Genomic DNA, 22,502 nt, shown 5'->3' with positions numbered 1-22,502 from the left:
TCCCCTAATCTTTACATCTTGCTATGCAGACAGAAATTAAATCAAAATGAATGAGCATTTATTAAGCAATTACTATGTGCCAAACACTGTGCTAGGTGCTGGAAATACAAAGAGGAAAAAAAAAAGACCATCCTTGCTCTCAAGAAATTCATACTCTAGTTAAGGAAGATCATACAGAGTGGACTGAAGACTGGATGGCAAAACTCAAGATTCCCTCCTTCTGGATCTTCAAGAAGCTACTTTGTCACGCTTCTCTCTCTTCTAATGCGCCAGTTCTTCTCAGGATCCTTGTTGAATTATCAACCATGTCTTGCTGCCTCTGTATCCTCACACCCCTCCCCATTCTCCTTTTTCTAAACACTCTTTTCATAATCTCATCTATTCCCCCAGATTCAGTGATCATGTTTATATCAATAATTCTCAATACGTTGTTATTCAGGCATTTCAGTTGTGTCTAACTCTCCATGACCCCATTTGGAGTTTTCTTGGCAGAGATTCTAGAGTGGTTTGCTTTTCCCTTCTCCAGCTCTTTTTACAGATGAGGAAACTGAGGCAAACAGGGTTAAGTAACTTGTTCAAGTTCACACAGTTAGTAAATATCTAAGGCCAGATTTAAACTCACAAAGACAACTTTCCCTGACTACAGACCCATCCCTCCATTCACAGTGCCACCTGGCTGTATTCCCAAATCTATGTACCCAATACTATCTCTCCCTTGAGCTCTAGTCTTACAGCTCCAACTTGCTGCTGGACATTTCTTCCTGGATGTCCCATTGGCATCAAAAACTCAAAATATTCAAAACCAAACTCATTACTATTCCCCCCTAACCCATGTCCCCTTCAGACCTTCAAATTCCCTTATTTTTTTTCAGGGCTCTAGCATTATTCCATTTATACAGATTCTGTAATGTAGCAATCATCTTTAGCTCTTCACTCTCCCTCTATACCCCGCCGCCCCCCCCCCCCCGCCACCATATATTCAGTTACCAAGTTTTTTTAATTGTCCGCCCTCAAAATCTTTCAGAGCATCCACATCTCTAACCTCATGACCATCACCCTTGATCAGGTACTTATTACCTCTCACATACCACTGTGATGACCTCTTAACTACTATCCTTGCCTCTAGTCTGATCCCTTTCCCATTCATCCTCTAAACAGCTGTCAAAGTGATATTCCTAACTAAGTCACAGGCCTGATCAAATCACATTCCTGTTCTAGAAGTCTCAATGACTTCCTGTTGCCTTTAGGATAAAATATAAACTCCTCTGCTTGGTGTTGAACAATTGTCACAGTCTGATTCCAGACAATCTTGGAAAGCTGGTTTTACAATCAACACCCCTAGTGTACTTTATCCTGGCTTACCTGCTGCTTCTTGAACATGACATTGTATCTGACACCTGTGCTTTCTCAGAGGAGTCCTCCATGCTTAGAATACTTTCTTGCCTAACCTCCATGTCTTGGAAACCCTATTCTCTTTCAAGGTTCAGATCAAGTTCATCTCCTTCAAAAGAACTTTCCTGATTTCCAGTTGTTAGGTGGTCCCCTTCAAGAAAAAAAATTACTATATCCTGTATCTACTTCTCAGGGAAACGATTCTGTCCTTTAAATAGAAAGCCAGTTCTTTGAGGGCAGGGACCTTAAATGTATTTAGCAGTGTCTGGAACACAGTCGTTGTTGTTCATCCTTCATTTTTAAAAAGGACCAGTGACATCATGGGGTGAGGTCTTGATTTGCACAAGAATTGGATTTAAGTGAGACAGAGGTGCACAAAGTCAGGAGCTTCACTCTAACTTCCTAAGTCAATGGAACAGATGACCTTGGCATCTTCAAATGTCTGACCAAGCTCTAAGTGCTCTACAGAGCCTGCTTTAGCTGCCCTCATGGCCACTGAAACAAATTGTTCTCACCCACCCATTGGAAAGTCTTCACATGCCTGGGATATACACATGCCCCTAACTCACCAACAGGTTTGAGGCCTGTCAGTTAATCTCAACCAGGTTTAGCCCATCTGGCAAGACAGTTTAATGTGTGTGGCCACTGTGCATGCTACAGTTTCTTGGAGTCATAGGTGAGAGCTGGGTGAATCATGTGGACACCAAAGGTGGATGAACAACCCTGAAAAGGTCTCAGCAAGCCCTGACACCAGAAATGCTAATCCTCTGTGATCACTAGAACACAGAGGGGCACTTAATAAATCCTTGTTCATAAGATTATAAATTTAGGACTGGAAGGGACCTTAATGTTCCAACTTCCTCATTTTATAGATAAGAAATTATTGCCCAGAAATTTTAAGTGACTGGCTTCAAGGTCATATAGTTAGGATATGATAGAAGAAGGATTTGAAAATAGGAAATTCTGACTTTACAGTCAGTACATTTTTCACTATATCATATTGGTTAGTTGTCTCTCTGGCCATCACCTTCTATAATCATTTTCTAAACATCCCCATAAGAATCAATCTAACTTTGCCAAAACTTTAAATGATGTCCTCATGTTCCCTTAAAAATCCCTACATTTCCCTCTTTTTATTTAGTCTTAGTAGCTGACCACCCTTAGTTTCTAGAATCACAAACAGCACTTGCAAAGAACTAATTGAGAATATGTAGGGAAGTCCCGTGCCCATCATGCCTCCAAAGTAATGAGCTTCCTGAGAAAACAGTGTCACAAAACATTGAGAATTTTGATGTGTTGAGTTCCACATTTGAGATCACTAATACCACTTGCTGAACATAGGCACAAAAGTTGAGTATTTCCAAGTGCCTCATTTGGAGGAATATAATTAACAAATGGAAGGGGATTTAATTTCTTAAACAAATATTTCATAAAATGATCACACAAGTCTGTCTTGGCTGCTGAGGGCTGGTCAAACATGTTGAATATTCAGCAATAATGGAATCACTGATGCAAAACGGTGATTTTGCCTGAAGTCATGTTTTCCTATGAGGCCTTCACTATATAAACAAGTGAAATCTTTCCATCGTAACCTTGCCTCATTTAAAAAAAAATAATAACAGTCATTTGACAAGAATCTTAGAGGCTAAATTATGAGGTTTGTATTATATAGTGGACCTTTTCAGAGGTACCCAGTATTGCTGAACAGGCACTATCTACTGAGCTTGTGGGAGATTTTGTTTCAGACTAGAAAAGAAAACGTGAACCTAATTTTGGGCTTGGCTCAACATCTGACAGAAAATGTGGGAAAACCAGAAGTATGCAGTTCAAACTAGAACCTGAACTTTAGCTGGAAAAGGTTTAAGGTTTCTGAAAAGGAAATCTCAAACCTGCTAGCAACCAGATGTAATTGAAACAGAGCAAGTCTGCTTAAACAGATGGACATTTGGGGATGATGGTGGGGAGCCATTCAGAGAGGCTGAGAGGTAAAAGAGAAGGAGAACTATAAATAGATAAAACAGATTTTCAGATGCATCATAAAGTAGGGAGACTATGTTTTGTACATTTAGCCATGTTTACATGTGTGTTTTACATCATAGTATTTATTCCATGATTCAATCCTTTTAGAAAAAATATTGTTTGATGCCCATGACATGAAGTTTTTTGAATAAATTGGAACATGAAATGCAGTCAACTGTTTTAATTTATTCCCCTTAAATATTAAAATCCTTAGATCTCTACCATAAACCTCTGGTTACTTGCAAATAAGGACAAGGAAGAGCGTGACTTCTTAGAGAAACTGAGAATCTGTCCTGTTATGATTTGTTTCATTGGTACCTGAAATAATTTTGTTAACATTAAAATTCTGGAATATAAATATAACACAGAAAAGGCATATGCACATTTAAAACTGACCTTTCAAGAATATTTTGGAACTAGAATTCTTTATGTAAATGTGAGTAGATAACTCCATTGTGGTCCACCTTTTAAAAATGTAAACAGAAGGATACACTGGATAGATTTTTCTTTGATTTTTCAAGTGAAGAACAACATATAACACCAAAAAGCAGCTTTTAAACAGACTCAGCATTTCTTGAGCAAAAAGATTGTTTGAAAGAAGTGATGTTTAGGGTTTTTCAAAATAAGAATTCCTTAAAGTCTTGAATTCATAGAATACTAGTATAATAGGTGTGTGATTTGGCTATGCCCATTGTAGCATATTTTATTTCTCATACATGTATGTGGAGATCTACTTCCTTTCTGAGCTGAGTGACTCTATCCAATATGACCTCACCCTGGCAAGTCTAGGTTTCCAAAGAATGCATTCCCTCAGGTTTAAGTTTTTCTAGGGGAAATGGCTCTGCTGTGGAGTAATTTGTTCCCAGTAATCGCCACTGTAGCTCTTGAGTACCCACCAATATGCACAAATCCATTTCCATTTACACAAATCATCCAGTTGAAATGAGGACACTTTTAGCTCTTAAACATAAGCATTTACTTAGCAGGAAAGCAAAAGAAATCATAATGGTAACAACAACAATAAAGTCACAGGTATTCAAATATTTAAGTATAAATGCATGAGTAATAAAATGTATCACAATGTATGCACCAACCTAAATCACCTTATTCCATCAACTCACTCGGTAACTGTGGGGAAGAGTAGACACACATGTACAGAAACCTGGCAGAGAAACACATGAGGGAGGAAAAATCTTTGTGCTCAGGGTAACTCAGGACTCTGTACTGCAAGCTTTGATGCCATTGGTGCATTCAGGAACATGTATACTGCATGAAGCTGCTTCTCTGCTAACTGTCCATCGGTTCTCTGACTTTCAAATTGGGATAATTCCTTTCTAGTCACAGATCAGGATAGCATTTACAAACTTTCCACTTACAGACACTGGAGCATTGGAAAAGAGTCACACTATGAATTTGGATAACAGTTCCTTTAAGCTTAGAGAAATGAAAAGTGCATTTGACGGGCTGTCTCTGTGTGCTACAGACCAGCTCAGGTTGCTATTTGCTTACTAAGACTCTGTGCTGTCCAAACAAATTGTAGCAAACGGACCTCCCAACAAAACAGCTCAGGTTGCCTCTGAGCCCTTCACTCAGCAGAATTCTGTCATCCAGCTAAATCTCAGCATCTTTTCCCGTACAGCAAAGCAGATTAACGTCTTTGCCCTTTCTGCTTTTCCTCTCATATAAATGAGGGGACAGCTAAGGGCAGCTGGTATAAGAAGTAGGACTTTAACCCAGCTTTTCCTGACTCCAAGGCTTATTCTCTATCCCATATGACACAATGGTCCTCACTGCTTTCTAATTACACCTGTTCCCCATAAAAATTCTTTTTTTATTACATTGTACATACTTTGTATTTACCTAGTTGTGGACATGACCTATGTCCCCAGTAAAACATAAACTCGTTAAGAAACATTTTTAAAAAATGTTCTTGCCTTTGTACCCCTACTGCCCTTCATAATGCCTTGCATTTGGTGGGCGAATCAGATATTTGTTATGTTGAATTAACTTTGAATGACTTTTAATACCAATCATTCTAATTCATTTACCTTTATCTCATCAAAATGTTATCTTTATAGGTTTTTTTTTGACATGGTTACCTGTTCAAGCAAGAAAAAATGTTTTATCAAGAAAAACTAAGAATTTAATTGTCAAAACCCTACATTTGGCTTGATTTGAGATAGTACCACACCTAACAATAGAAAACAGTAATATTATAATTGACTGAAGCAGTATGAGTTTTTTTCTTCATCTTGCTGTTGGTGCTTGCTGAATAAGCGAAAGGTTGATTTAGCAAAGGGGAAAAACCCCAAAAATCAGATGACGGAGTAGTCAACCTAAACTGTTCCAATCCTGTAAAAAGCATATCCTATGAGGTTCTTATCTTTGCCCTTTAAAACTTAGTGATAGGGTAACTGAACCATTAGTTACGACTCTTTTCTACTGGATGGGACTTTCCAAATATCAATAAATCAACATTTATGAAGAATTCATTATTTGTCAGGCATTGTGTCAGATGCCAGTTATACAAACAGAAGCAAAGCACTATGTGGATCTTGGATACAAGAAACTTATTTTAGTCTAAGATAAACATCCAAGATCTCCCTCCATGTACCCTTGAGCTCAGCTTCATCTCTTCTCCACCAGACCGCTGTCACTATTACTGTCTCACGAGTCTTTGTATTCCACACCTACTGGTTTCTTCCCTTAAATATACAGCACCATCCCCTGTTTCTTGTACTTCTGGTCACACATGCTTGGAATGCTCTCCCTCCTCACCTTTTCTTCTCACAGTCTCTAGTTTCTTTCAACATTTACCTCAGACACAACCTTCTACAGTAGATCTTTCCTAGTGCACACAGCTACTAGTACCTTGTCCTCTGAGGTTACTTTGAATCTACTTCATAAATATGGGTTTATGTACCTGTTGTTTTCCTCATTGGATTGTAAGCTCCTTACAGGGCAGAGACAATTGGGACTTTTTTTTTGTTTATTTTTTGGGACTTTGCTCTGTGTTTGGTACATGTTGTTATTGTCCAGTCCTTTCAGTCATGAAAGGGCTTTTTGTGACTATTTGGAGTTATCTTGGGAAAGACATTGAAGTGGTTTGCCAGTTCCTTCTCCAACTGATTTTATAGATGAGGAGACTGAGGCAAACAGAGTTAAGTGACTGGCCCAAAGTTACACAGCTCCTAAGTATCTGAGGCCAGATTTGAACTCAGGTCTTCCTAACTCCAGTTTTGGAACTTTTCCTACTGTGTCACTTAGCTGCCCCCATCAGGGTTACATAGCAAGTATCTGAAGCTAGAATTGAATTCAGGTCTTCCTGACTGCAGGCCTAGAATGCTATTGACTATGCCACCTAATACTAATATCCTAGGGATATCCAAAGGAAATGCATTTGAAAAGTCTCTCTCTCTCTCTCTCTCTCTCTCTCTCTCTCTCTCTTTGTCCTTCTCCTCCCTCTCCCCCAACTTTTCAAGAGCAAGGCCTAGAATAATGTAACATTATCATCTTTATTGTGAAATTTCCTTTGCTGTCAAGGAATAATTTTACCTATTACAAAGATAATGTGACATTGATCTGTGAAATCTCAAATACCTTAGTCAACTCAAAATATTCCATGGTCAATTATTTCTCATTTTGTGTATTTTTCTAATTCTGTATCCTGGAATGTATATACAGACTTCCTCTATTTCTGGGGTCTTTGGAAGGTTTAAAAATGTTCAAAACTCTATCTATCTATCTATCTATCTATCTATCTATCTATCTATCTATTTATCTATCTGTCTGTCTGTCTGTTTATCTACCTGTTTATCTCTCTATCTACTTGTCTATTATCTATCTATCTAGAAATATTTAAGGAACAATTCATCTGGACCAATTCTCTCTCTCTGTCTCTCTGTCTCATTTATCTCTCATCTATCTCTGGAAATGGTCTAATACATGATAACTGATTTACTAATATCTATCTCTAAAGATAGAGCACAGATAAATAGAAAGATAGACAGATTTGTCCAGACCTGTGATTGCATTGATATAAGGAACCCACAGTGATGAAATACTTACAAAGCACCCTGTGAATGGTCTGTAAATTAAGAGAGTTGCCTAGAAGATTGAGAGGTTAAATTATTAATTATTATAAAATTATTCTCCCAGGATCACAGAATCCTGCATCAGAGGCAGAATTTGAACCCTAATCTTCCTCACTCAGGATTAAAACTGTCTAATGTATTCTTCTTTCACTTCTACTACATCGTTCCCTATACTATGCCAAACTAGAATAAGATATGTATACTACCCACTCCAGAAATGAGATTGTGTTCTTTTGACCCTTTCCTTGAATTTCTGTGCCAATTTTCTGTTGCATTTTTTGAGTTTCCATTATTCTTTTAATATAAACCCATGTGAAATGTCGACTTTCTCATAAAACTATACAACCATTTATCCCTTGATTCCCAGAGCTAAGAGGGAGAAGAGAGAGAGGGAGGATAGCTAGTCCTTTCCTCTAAGGTTCTGCAATTCAGAAAGTGTTGGTAGAACTTGTAGAGAAACCATAGATCTTGATATTTAGTTAGCAAGAATAATTAGTCAAAATAGTCTATTGGATGGCACACCCATGGTGCTTGTACAGCAAGGGAGTTGCTTTCTGCCTCCCTCTCATTCTTCTCACCAGTTTTAGGAGGCTTGTTTTGTGCTGTTTGTCTTGAGCCCTGATACACGTTTTGTGCTATTTGCTTCTGATGCAAAACTTAACTAGTTACGGTTCTCTCGGTATCCTGATTTGGGAAACCCAAAGGTTATGTATTTAAAAAAGAAAGAAAAACAATGTTCGTGAGAAATGAAGAGGTGGTAAGAAGGCAGAGGGGAGGGAGGATTCACTTGGCAGCCTCTACTTTATGGGAAGCCCCCTAAGGGGATGTCAGTTAAACTCCCACCTCTGCTGGAAGAAATGAGAATTTTTTTTTTTATGATTTTCAGAGTAGTTGATTTTTAAATTTCCCTAGAATTAAATTTAGCAAAAATATTGAATTAATATTGTACTTTGTCCTATCAGGGCTCCTTTAATTAGTTTGATGTGCAATTTAGCTTTTTTTTCTTTCAAATTCTTGATCTTGTTCTTTTACTTACGAGAACTGGTATATCTAAAAGAACTTTACTCCTTCCCTTGTCAATATTAGAGATAGAACCTCTGCATTTATACCACCATTCTTTTCTCTTGCCTGCATTTCCCTAATTTTGGCTTGTTATTATTGCCATCAGAAAAAGCAGTAAAAGTCTTTGAAAGGCAGAAAAAAAAATTCTGTTCACTGAGTGGATAATTGTTCAAGGTCATCCATTCGTTGTCTTTGTCTTGATTGTTTGAATTAGTAGCTAATAATGGGGCTGAACTATGAATGAATTATTAGCAATGGGGCATATTTTGGGGAGTGTCAGGAAATATTACAGGGCAATTAAGGTTATCCAATAGCAAAGCTGTGTTCGCAGCAGATGTCCTATAATTACTGTGTTTAAAAAGTGTGGGGCTTAAACTAAGATTATAGCTTTTATATTGTCTGCCTTTAGAAGTCATATTTGGAATTTATTCAGTTTATTCTGCTGACTTTTTCCCTTTTTTCTAATTGTGTCACTTAAATTCTGACTTAAACATAGGCCTTTTCAGAAGAATTAAAATAAACACCAGCAGATGCTGGTGTATGTAGTATATGTGTTTATAAAATAACAGTGTGATTGCTAGAGTCTCTATAGATGCCTGTATTGATATATAACTCTCTGGTTATTCCTTATTTGCCAATCATTCCTGATTCCAGGGAATCAACTCCCTCTAATCCCCAAAATAGTTCCAAGATGGCTCATGTCAATGTGCTTCATCAATTTGATCATATTTAACTGGGTAGATAGAAATCATTTGTGGGAAAACTTCAGCTAAAGTAGTCTAGTGCTGACCTTCCCCTCCCCCCCTTTCAAAACAATAACAGACTTTGTAAATTGAACTTTTACTTTTAACTCAGACTCATTAAAGATTGTTTTGCTATTTTAGATTACTGAGAAGAGGAGGTAGCAGTGGTTGAGTGAGTTTCATTATTTCATTAATCAGTGTATTTGCCTTTAGCAGATGGAGCTGTAAGGAAAAAATGTAACAGCCATGTGTTAGTGACATCTGGAACAAGTACATTTGACTGGCAGAGGTAGCTGCTGGGAAAAAAAATACTGTCAGTGGTTACTAGAAAGGTAAAAGATGACTGGATGCTTAAAGCAGAAATGGTGGTACTGGTAGAAATAATAAAAACTAGCAGTTATATGGTGTGTTAAGGTTTTCGAAGCACTTTACATGTGTAATCTCATTTGATCTTTGCAACAACTCTGGGAGGTACCCCCTAAGGTTGAGTCATTGAGTTAGCTCCATTACATTAAGAGTCCAAGAAACAGACAATCACAAGGTTGCTGCATAGCCCTACTTGAAATCATTGTGAAACTCAGCTTAACATTGATGACAGTTGATTGGGAAGGAAGGATGGAAATAAGTACTTATTAAGCACCTACTATGTGTCTGATGCAGTACTAAGTGCCTAACAAATATGATCTAGCACCTGCAGCCTTCTTCTCCGACCCCAAATTCCCTGTTTGCCATTCTGGAATCATAATGGAACCCCTTCTCATTATGACACTGCCACTGCCCTGGTGCAGGGCCTCATCACCTTATCACTGGACTATTGCAATAATATCCTGTTTGGTCTCCTTACATCAAGCATCTCACCACTCTAGTCCATCCTCTCCACTCGGCCATCAAATTGATTTTCCTGAAATACAGGTCTAGCCATGTTACCACCCTATTAAAAAAAATAAAGCTCCAGTAGTTCTCTGTGACTTCCAAAATCAAATATAAAATCATGTGTTTGGCTGTTGAAGGACTTCATACAACCTGCATCCTTTATATCTTTCCAGCCTTCCTACATTTTACCCCCTTCCACATGAGACACTGGCACTAATCTCCTTGCTGTTCCTCTCCAACAGGAAGCTCCATCTCAGGGCATTTTTACTGACTGTCCACCATTCCTGTAGTGTTCTCCCTCTTCTCTGCCTTATGGATTTCTAGGCTTCCTTCAAGCCTCAGCTAAAATCCCACCATCTACCTTTATAAAGCCTGTCCTTATCCCCCTCAATGCTAGTGCCTTCCTTTTGGGACTATCTTTAATTTATTCTGTACATATCTTGATTGTACATAGTTATTTGGATATCGTCTCCCTCATCTGACTGTGAGCACTTTAAAAAGGACTGTTTTTTGACATTCTTTTTATCACCAGCTCTTAGCACAGTTCCTGGTACATCTTAGGTACTTGATAAATACTTGTTGACTGAGCCATAATCAAATCAATTCTATCCTGCTTTAACTCATCAACGTAATTAACTTTCCAAACCAAAATACCGGTCCTTGACTGCCATGTTTGTATATGTGTGTGCATTTATATGTATACAGATATATATACACAAACATATACATAAGTGTATATGTACATATATTATTGTATATATTGCCTCTATCATAATGTCAGTCACTTTAGGGCAATGATTATTTTCAATAATTGTTTTTGTAGCCCTGTGTTCAGGCACTGCTACACGACTAACAAATGTTTAATACATGATTTTTCATTCCTACAGATCAGGGGCTGGCAAAGTACAAGCGCAAGTCATGTCATCATTTCTCTGATGTCATGATCCTCTTTGAAAATGGACAAACACAACAACAGCCTAGCAAACTACACCATAATTTTTAAATAGTCATAGTTCCAGAATTATATAGATAATTCATAGTTTGTGTCACCCAAAAAACTATAGATACAAGGAAATAATATATTGACTGAGGTGCAAAAAATATATATATTCTGGAAAGACCAGGGGCATAGAAAGTAATTAAATATCAATTTGATAATTATCAAATACCTCAAAATGTCATAACATTTATTCCATCTTTATTAATTATTATATTGTAATGCCTTTGACACAGTTACACACTCATGTCTTATTTTGACACTGCAGTGCAGGAGTCAGGAGAACCTGAGTTCATATCTCACCTCAGACACTTGACACTCACTAGCTGTGTGACCTTGGGCAAGTCACTTAACCCCAATTGCCTCATCCTGGGTCATCTCCAGTCATCCTGATGAATATCTGGTCACTGGATTCAGATGGCTCTGGAGGAGAAGTGAGGCTGGTGACCTGCACAGTCCTCCCTCACTCAAAACAAAGTCAAGTGCAAGTCATGTCATCATTTCTCTGACGGCATGATCTTTGGCAACGAAGGACGAACACACCTACAACAGTGAGACAGACATCATAAGATGTAGAATGTTGCTGAACTGATAAAGGCATTTTATCTTTCACCACAGTTTTTGTACCATCTAAAAAACTTCTTCCTTCTGGCAATTCAGGCCAGGTACTGAGCCCTTCCTCTTGTCAGCTATCATCCTCTGTAATGCAGAAAATCCCCTTGCCATCAGTCAGGGACTCAGGATTTCTTACTTCTCAAATGCATGGTTGCATCCACTACTGGATGCATCCATCTCCAAATTGTTTAGTCATCCACATTTAGGAAAGATGTAAAACAAAAGAGCTGTAGATGAGGGTGATTCACTCCCTTTTAAAGATCCACTGTGTGTTTTCCTGTGATTTGACCAACAAGTACATCACTTTGTCTTTCTATGTCCACCACTGCTAAGTTGTTTCCCTTGGCAATGGCCAGGGTGAAGACATTGCACCCCATAGGATGTGCTCCAATCCAGTCCTTGCTATACTGGCTTCCCTAAATCCAAGTTCACTGGGAAGAACACTTTTAAAACAATGAATACCCAAGCAACACTGGTCTGAAGGAGTACTTGACATGTGCAGAATTGTTAAACAGACCATAGCATATCAGAGAAAAATTAGGCACTGGAGTTCCAATCCATCTGGTACTTAGTACTTAATAAATGCTTATTGACTTAACTTCTACATTAACAATTTTGTCAGTAAGACAAAGTATTACTTCCATTTTAGAGATGAGGAGACTAAGTAATGCTCAGTAAAGTTAGGTTTCTTGTCTATGGCCATAGAGAAAAATGCTAAGGATTGCAAATTGTTGTAAAAAAAATACTGTTGTCAGTCAACACAACTTTATGATTAGGTGAGATTTGGGATCTAATTAGATTGGTGGGAGCTGCCAAAGGAGAGCAGAGGGGATTGAATTGACCTTAGCAATATTCCTTGACTTTGAAGTGTTCCACATATCAATATTTCCAAATTAATAGAATTCCATTGGGCTTCTCAGTGTTTTAGGGGTGTTTGTTTATTTCTTTCTTGTATTTTTAAGTGAAAAGAATATTGAAAAGAAGATGCTGGAGATGGGAAACAGAAATTACCAATATATGATTCAATAGCCATAAAATAGAAAGACTTAAGCCTGCTGAATAAATGCATCAATGAGGTCTTGGTCATATGCAAAGTTCTAAGTTTTCAAACTTAGTCTCATTAAATGAAAACAAAACAAAAACTAGTTAAGAAATTACTTTATTGCTTTCAAAACAATTCACTCAACAGTGTATTTTCTTAGATGTCATACCTTTTGTATAGATATCTTCTCGATAAGTTACCAATAATAATAGCTAGTGTTTTTATGGTGTGCAAAATACTTAATAGATGTTATCTCATCTCATCCTTATAACAAATTTGTGAAGTAGATACTATTATCTCCATTTTATAGATGAGGAAACTTGGGCTGAAAGAAGGATCAGATATCCGAGGCAGGATTTGAACTCTGGTCTTCCTAACTCCAAGTCCAGTACTAACTAATGTGTCATCTAATCCTTAACCTTTGACTAGATGGACTCCCACTTTTGTTATGAATTTGGTGACAAATGAACTATTTCATTCTGCTGACACTGTGTTTTATTTCTTTTTATTTTTTTCTCTTTCCCACCATGGTGAACCAGGATGGAGGTGAGTGAATGTGTTATTTAATGAAAAATGACACTATAAATTCTCAAGCATTTAGGACTAGGAAATAATGAAACATGTCAGTGATGGTTTCTTTATGAATATTAATGGTGGAGAGCTAGTGGAAGTTTCTAAAGCAATGAAAAGTTCCATTGGAAAGTATAAATACTTTGTTATGTTTGGATACTTCTGTGATCTAACTCAGAATGAAGAAAATGGTCTCTACAGTGTAAAGCTGTAACTGCAGGCTAAGAATCTTATTATTGTTATCAGAGCTGGTCCCATCATTTAATTTATATCTTTCATGTACTTACAAATGTACATGATTGAATGAAAAAAAACCGGTGCAGAATACTGGGTTAAATATTAAAGACAAACATAAAAACCATAAGATGAAGACATTCCTTGCCTTTTTATAACTTACATTCTAAAAGAGGTAGATAATTCAGTGATGTGGTGGCATGTGATCTGCTGGAAAACCTTTGGGATGGTGAGTGGAGCCAAGGGAGAGCTGATTGACACACCCTTTCCTGGAAGCGATGACAGTATTCATTTTTATTTAGTGTCCTGGGAAGCAGTAGCAGAAGGACTTATCTAGTAATGTGGATGAAAAGAAGATGGCTGAGGCAGGGAGGCATGACTGGAGAAGACACATCTTTACTCCTTGACTAAGCAGCACAGTCTAGGGCCTCCAGGAAGGAAGTTCAAATCTGTCAGAGCATGAACTCTGGAGGCTAAGTAGTTTGGATGTGAGCTACTCCTCCTGAGTAGAGAACATTGTACTAGAGGAAACACCAAGTTCAAATAAATCGTAGCTCAGTCTCATGGAGTTTAAAGTAGTCACCATAGGTTACATTATTTGGAGGTCACCAATATATAAACCTGATTGAAAAAAAAAAAGACTTCTCCCTACTTATCGCCTAGAATTCACAGGAGCAGTAATTTGGATTAAGTTATAGTCTCTAGTAGAACCCAGTTAAAATGCAAATATGTTACTTGGGGGATAGTAAAACATTAAGCCACATTAACATAGCCTGAATAAGTTGATTAGTTGATCTGATTAAGCAGCTGCTACAGATCACAGATCAAGGCCCTGGGGGGATTGGGTTACAGGTTGGGTAAGTTTTGATGGAGGAAAGAGAAGGCCCTGGAGCATGGGACATAATTGCTTGAGAAGGGTGGGCTCTGGTCAAACACCATATTGTGGGACCCTGGTCCAACATAAGGCTACCAGGCGCCTTTGTGGGGGGCCCAGAAGAAGGGAGACAGAACTAGAAATGGAAGTAGGCAGACTTTGTCTACTTATCAATTTTGCCTTAGGCCAACCCTGATGAGTAGATATACTTAATTCTTTTGTTAGTCAGTGGACATAGTAGATAATTTCATTAGGCTTTCAAGGAAAAGGGATCATATGGCATTAAAAAAAATTGATACACCAAACATATGTTTCATGAGTTTAATGATTATCTGATTACAAAATATTTACTACCCACAGGCCATGAAGAACGACCTGTAACTTACATCCTTCTTACCTAGTTGGCATTTGGTACCTATTTAGTTCAAATACCATGTGAGAAAATGTGTACTCAAACCAATTACCAGAAAAACATAGAGACATCTATTTGGTAAAGTCTTGTTACTGAATTTCCTCTCTCAATTCATTTATTGATTGGTAAACAGATGCATTCTGAGATCGCATTTTCGCCCCAGTGGAAAGTAAAAAAGCACAAATCCTTCAGATTTTCTAAAGCTGCAACTTTCTTGATTTTGACTTCTGAAGTTTGATTGGACAGCTAAACAGCATAGTGGATAAAGTGTCAGGCCTTGAGTTAGGAAGATCTGAGTTCAAATGTGACCTCAGACATTTACTGCCTGAGTGACCCTGGACTAGTCACTTAACCCTATTTCCCTCAGTTTCCTCATCTGTAACATGAGTTGGAGAAGGAAATGGCAAATTATTCCAGTATCTTTGTCAAGAAAACCTCAAATGGGGTCACAGACAGTCAGACATGACTAAAAGACCAACTGAACTATTAAACTGCTACTACAAGATTCTGGTTGTATTCAAATAATTGAGGTCACAAATATTCGTGTACAAGTGAATCTCATGTAAATAATGGAAACTCCCTTAACCCTTATAATGACATATACTGTAACTAATTCCTAGTGTTCTAAATGTTGGTTCAGAATATAGATTGGATCTCTCAGAGAGCAAAATAGGCCAATGTTCATTGCTCTTAGAAAAAACATTACTTTCCCCTTTGACTTCACTATAAATTAACTTGCTGTTGCACCTCCTGTATTACTGAATGTTTGTATTTCTATAATTTTTATAACCCACTCTTTTCACAGTAAGAAAACACTTAATGGATGAGCCGTATATTACTCTAATGCCATCTCATATATTTCCTTTGCAATAAACCCCCAAAATGGCATTTTGGCACTTGCATCACTTCAGGATCTAATATATTGTCTCATAATCATTCTTAAGTGTGTCACAGTTACCTTTGTAGTTCATCTTACCTTTCTCTGTTTAACGTTGTACGAGAGTGCAAAAGTAACTTAGTACTTTACCTTTAGTGTATTTGATACGTATTCATCTGGCAGATCCTCTGACAAAAATGGTCTGTATTTCAAACAAGCAGTCAAATAACCCTGCGTGGGGAGAATGGACATTCTTTAATAGAATTGAAAAGATATCTGAATAAGGCAAGTAATTATATCAATTTTGGTAACATATTACTGTGCATAATTGTCTATGAAACTGGAGCCATTAATAGGGACCTGATACTGTGAGCCAGATGGACATTTCAGTGTATATGCTGAACCATGCCAAACAATATTGAAGTTCAGATTAGAAACATCTCTAAGCCAGGAATAGTCTCCAGTTCTCTCTGATAATAATCAGTCTTGACCTTGATAAGAATCTTTTCTGCTTGATAATTTCATAGATATGGACAACAACTGGACTGGTTGGCTCTTCTAGAGACTCCAGATATTTGGGTCACTTTTCTATCTTTCATCTCCAGCTAGAGAAGTGATTCATTTCCCTGTGAGTAAGGTAAGCGTGTTTCATCCTCAGCCTTGTCATGGCAGCTAAGATCAGTTTGGATACACTTTCTGTTAGCTTCTGGTTTGCTTCGTCAAATTTAGAATCCACTTGAGCATTGTGGTTTCCAAATTTAGTCCAACCCTTTGAGCTTTTGAGTTCTGTTTGGCACTGGCTAAACATGAACTACTTTCTTTTTCTTTCCTTTTCTTTTCTTTGTTTTTTTTTGTTTTTTTTTTCAATTCTCTTGGCAATTTCAGAATCTTGACATGAAGTCTTTCCAACCGAGGACCTTGCTTGTGTGCATAGAACAAACTTCTACTTATTTTGTGAAGAATGTATTAGATTTTCTTTAAAATCTTGATGCTGCTGAGACTGGGACTGGGGGTGGCTGTGGGTGGGAAAGAAGTAATAAAATTCTACACTTAAAAAAATAGCTCAGTTGTATTTTTAAGCTGTCCTCAAGCAAACTCAGGTCTCTGGGTTTAGGATACAATATTTGTGAAAGGAATACAAACACCAGTTGGTATTACTTATTTTTAAATGTCACTCCTTTAAGCTATCTCATCTGCACATATGCATTAGGTCACCACTTGCTTTATTGACATAGAGAGTGTTTAGAGGCCTGTTTTTTTCAAGGACAAACTCTTTTCCATTGTATAAGATAGAGCTAAGGTAGCTATTTTTCAATGTCAGATAAGTTTATTTTTTTCTTTTCAGTTTACATGCTTTCTAAATAGACGTGGGTCTTTCTCCATAGACCCTTCATAAAGTGAGAACAAGCTATATAATAAATAATAATAGTAATAATAATATGGTTTTGTCTGTAGCTGACCTGCATTTATAGGCAGAGATCTGTGTTATCCCCTCCCCTATCTCTCTCCTGCCATGCATATATGCACATGCGAACCAATCAATCAATCAACAAGCAGTTATTAAGTGCTTTCTCTGTGCCAGGCCCTGTGCTAAGTGCTGGATGCACTTGGATCAGGTGTCACCTGTCTATGAAAACTCTAGCATTCAAAGACAACATTTTGGTGTAATTAGAGTCGAGGCAGGAATGACTTGCCCTGCTCCTGAATAATTCTCCTAGACACATAAATGCAAACAAAGAAAGAGGCATTCTGGAGCCTGCTGCACAGATTTAAGCCTATAGCTAGCACCGAGAAGAGTTCTTTTTCATTCCTGCCTAAACAAGGGCATAATCATGAAAGGAAATACAAGTTCTGCACCCGGGAAAGGCATGTCCTCAAGAGGGCATTTAATGTCATTGGTCAAGCCAAATGGGATTGGAATCCTTTTTTCTAAAAATATCCTTATGTGGTATGGAGAATCTCCCAATGAGGCTTAAATTAAACAGAGAAGCTAGAAATATTTGTCTGGTTTGAGTAGATGTTTTCCTTAAAGATGAAGTCTCTGAATGACATTTTCTTATGCTAATTTAGAAATTTTTTTAGTGCCCTCATTTCTCCCTTGTAAAACCAAATGGACCCCTGGAGGTATGAGAACTCACTTTGAATACTTATGCACCTATCTCTTACTATTTTGGGTCCAAAATCTCACAAGAATAGATTGGTAGGTTTGGGGTTTCTTTTTTTTTTTTAAGTTTTTATCCAGAGCTATTTCTGAGGAACATAGAATTAGCCTGGAGAATGTAAGACAAGACTTGGGGCAGGGCATGCAGCTGTCTTTGTATATCAGAAATGTTGTCATGTAGAAGAAGAGCCAGTCTTATTATATTTGGCTCCAAAAGGCAGAACTGGGATTAGCGTGTGGCAGTTTTAAGGAAGCCGTTGAAGAAGGAACTTATTAATCGTGAGAGATGTTCACAAAAGGATAGGTAGTGAGATTCCTCATGGAAGGTGTTTAACTCATCGAGTATTATGCAACTACTACGTGCAAAATACGGTGGTAGCTTGTGGGAATACCAAAACAAAAAGAATTAACTATCCCAGTCCTTCAAGAGGATATAGTCTCCTGGGCGGGGGGGGTAGCATTTACACAGATAAGTAGATTCAATATAATTTGAGGAGTAAAAGAATACTGCTGCAACATGGAAAGATCAGCAAAGACCTCTTCTTGGAGAAGCTTCTTTAAAAAAAAACAGCTAAAGTTTTGATGAGGCAGAGAACATTTTGGCATGGTAGCCTGTGTAAAGGATGAGCTGCAAAGTTCATCTAAGATGAACAAGAAAATGAGCTTTCCAAAGTGGAAGTGAAATGATTATTGGAATTGCTTTAGAGAGACTCATGATTCAAGTATAACTTGGAGTATGAATGAGACTTTTAGGATCTCTTCCATCTCTAAGCATTTATGACTCAGAAATTCCTTGTCTATTTCATTGTGATGTGTTGCTAAACCTTGGTTCAACCTTTCATTCCTCTTTTCATCCATGTATTTATCAAACGTTTGTTAGGAGCCTGTTATCTGGAATATGTAAGAAGAATGTAGCGAGGTAAGAGGATAAACATGATTAGAATTCCAGAAGCTTCATTCAGTTTGTAAAGGTTATTTAATCCTGACTGCATGGAATTAGTAGATTTTGTCTTCTTTAATTCCATCCCAGCGAAGGAGTAGAAGGCCATTTCTCCCACCGTATAGGTGTGCTTACCTCCTTCAAACAGATGTCTTTCCTATGTTGGAAGGGAAGAATCAAGCTAACTAATTTTAACTGAAGTTAAAATCACACATTAATTAACATGTACCTGCTGCCAATGAGAAAGCACTTGGTCTATCCACCCCTGCAATTGGCAGTCTTCCCTTTCTGCCTGTTCTCAATATTTGTTCATATCCTTTTCTCTATTTTGGAGCATAAAGCTGTAATGCAAATGATCTTCTGAGGTTTAAAAAATATCTATTTTATCATTCCTTAAGTCGTTCTTACCTCTCTATCATGTTCCAATGACTCTCCCCTAACATTGTCCAACAAAACCCTTCCTGGCAACAAAGAATGTTAGCAGGCAAAACAAACCAAAACAGTGTCCTTATCTGACAAGGTAAGCCTCATTTCACAGATATGGTCTACCTTTATATAAGGAAAACACTGAAAAAATCAAAACTCATGAATGCAATGGCCTTTCTTTACTGTATTTCGTTGCAAGGAGGAGAGTGTATAGATTGTTCTTTATTTTTGTTGCTTTGAATTTGTTCACAAAAGCTTTCTTGAGTTGCTCTGGATTTGTCATTTTCCCCATTTTTTAAAAATAATATCTCATTGCATGCACAATTTGATCAGCTATTTCCAAACGAATATGCAGTTACTTTGCTTCTAGGTTTGTCTGTTTCCTGAAAAAATGTCACCACAAATTTATTTATTTGTATAACTGACCTTTCCCTTTATCTTTGTTATCCTTGCAATATTTATCCAATAAGAGTGTTATCAGGTCTAAAATTATCTACTAGTTAGGGTCTTTTCTAGTAGACTTGCTAGTTTGTTTCCAAAGGTTATACTAATTTGTAGCTCTAATAACTTTCTAATAAGCTTTCCCATAACCTCTCCATCATTTTTGTCATCCTTTGTCACCTTTGCTATTGTAATGAGTTTGAGATGACAAATATTTTAATTTGCACCTCAGATGACTTTTTTCTATAAAGAAAGGATGTATCTCTCCTCAGCTAAATGTGCTTTATTCTTCCCTAAGTCTTTCTTAACAGCATCTTATTCAATGACTATAATTTTGCATATTATAATTATTTTATGTACATTATTGGAATTAATCCCAATATACTGACCTCCTTGGTATTTCTGAAATAAGAATGTCTACCTCTCAGCTCTGGACATTTTCACTGACTGTCTTTTATGCCTGGAATGCTTCCCTTCTCTTTTCCACATCCTGGCTGCCCTGGCTTTCTTCAAGAACTGGCTAAGATCCCAATTTTAAAAGAAGCCTTTCCCAATCCTTCTTAGTTCTACTGCCTTTCTTTAGTTGGTTATTCCCTAGTTATCCTTGTTTGTACATAGGTATTTGCAAGTCGCCCGCATTAAATTATGAGCTTCTTGAAGGCAGTAACTGTCTTTTGCCTTTCTTTGTCTACCATTTAGCCCAGTGCTTGGCATGTAATAGGTCCTTACTAAAAGCTTGTTGACTGACTATTTGAATTATAGCTCTGTTTAACTTTGGACAAGTCAGTTAATTTCTCTGAACTTCAGTTTCCTCAAATATAAAATGATGGGATTGAAAGAAATTATTTCCAAGGTCTCTTCTTGCTCTGTTATGTGCTTCTTGATTTCATCTGTGTGTTCCTAGTGGCTCCTTTTGCCTAGCATGTGAATTTGATCCATACATATTTGTTGAAGGAATGAATATTAGTTTTTGACTTTGAATACATACTTCTATCATGTTAAAAAAGATTATAGATTAGAATAATTGCAGATGGGTGGCAATAGAGTATATGAATAAGATGCTGAACATTTGAAGAGTTGAGATACTGGTGTGCTGCAGGGCACAACTGGATGTTTTGCATTCATAACAGTGAAAATGGTTGATATGGAATTGACTGAAACTTGCTTGTCACAGAATAGAGATAGACAAGGTTTAAATCTATTCATCTGAACACACAGTCCACTTAGAGTTCATCTGTCCTAAAACATACTTCTTTAATACTCTGATGAATATTGATTGGATCTGTGAACTCATCAATGTATAGAACTCCCTCCAGTGATATAAAAAGCAACTCATGCATGCCTGCCTATCTTGGACAATCCTTATCTGTGTTTCCCTGTAATTCTGCCATAAGTGGTCCACCCAATGTGCTAAGGGCCTCCTTCTTATCTCTTGATGAGAAATATTACTTAGTACAGTGCCTGGCACATACTAAGGCTTAATAAAAGCTGAATGACTTGACATAGTGAGTTAAAAATAGAAAAATATATGATTGGGGAAAACTCAAAAATGATTATGAATGAATTTCCCAGAGTGTGTTATGATGAAGTAATAGATATTTGGGGGGCCTATCTATCATATTTGTAAATATTAACTCATTTAAAGCAAGAGTCCACCATCTATTGGTCTATCAAAATGCTTCCCATTATAATGAATATTCTGTCTGTTAAATAAGAACATCATTTGTTTTGGGTACGAGTAGTCTGAACTTAAAACATTTAATAAGGATCGTCATGTGCATTAATGATTTCACCTTTTGGCATTTGCAAAATAGAGTCAGAATGTATTTTTGGTTAAGGAAAAGGAGTGGAATTATCTTAAAATATTAACCAAGATCTTCCTCAACCTTCACATTGACATTTGTGGAGACATTGAGATTAATCACTCAGAGAGAGTGAATCACTACTTTGAGAATCATCTTTTCTGATGATCTGAGATCAATTAACTATTTATACTTTGACAAGGAAGCCTAAATAGTATTGGAAATGAGGTCACTCGTCTCACAGTGAAACACCTTATGAATAGGATGTTGCAATATTTTTTTTTAGAAGTCACTTGTATTCATTGTAATTCAGGCTTAATTCTGAGTTGATCATTAGCTCTCTTTAGAACTAGAAAAAATAGAATAATTTAAATAAATTTGGTGAACACAAGAAAAAAGATTATAAATTAGTCATTGGCAGACTCTGAAATACAATTTAAAATGAAAACGAAGGATCAGATCTCAATTTTATTTTCCTTTAAAGTTCATTTTAATTTATGTTTTTGAGGGCAAATATTTCATAAAATATAAACAAAGTATACATTTACATCTTTTACCTGATTTTTCCAGTGGCTGCTATTATCCCCTCCAGAATCCCCCAAAGTCAGAAAATTTCACCATTATAATAGGTACTTAATTGATCTAAAAATATTTGATCATGAAAAAATATTTAACTCATTTTATAACATGAAGGATTGTCAAAGTTTGGCTGATCTTTAAGAACTTCTATTAGCTTTTATTTCTTATGTCATTACAAGACTACTAAAATGGTATTTCTAGCTGTTTTCAATACAGAGTCACTGATCCTACCCTTGATCTTAGATAAATAGTTGATGAATGAGATTTGTGCATTGGAATGAGCATTTCTCTAGAAATCAAAAGACCTGGCTGTTAGTGTCTAGTCTATTCCTATTTTGCTAAGTAATCT

This window comes from Notamacropus eugenii, chromosome 2, assembly GCF_028372415.1.
Source record: "Notamacropus eugenii isolate mMacEug1 chromosome 2, mMacEug1.pri_v2, whole genome shotgun sequence".
In the NCBI taxonomy this organism is placed as follows: domain Eukaryota; kingdom Metazoa; phylum Chordata; class Mammalia; order Diprotodontia; family Macropodidae; genus Notamacropus; species Notamacropus eugenii.
This window is presented reverse-complemented; position numbering follows the sequence as displayed.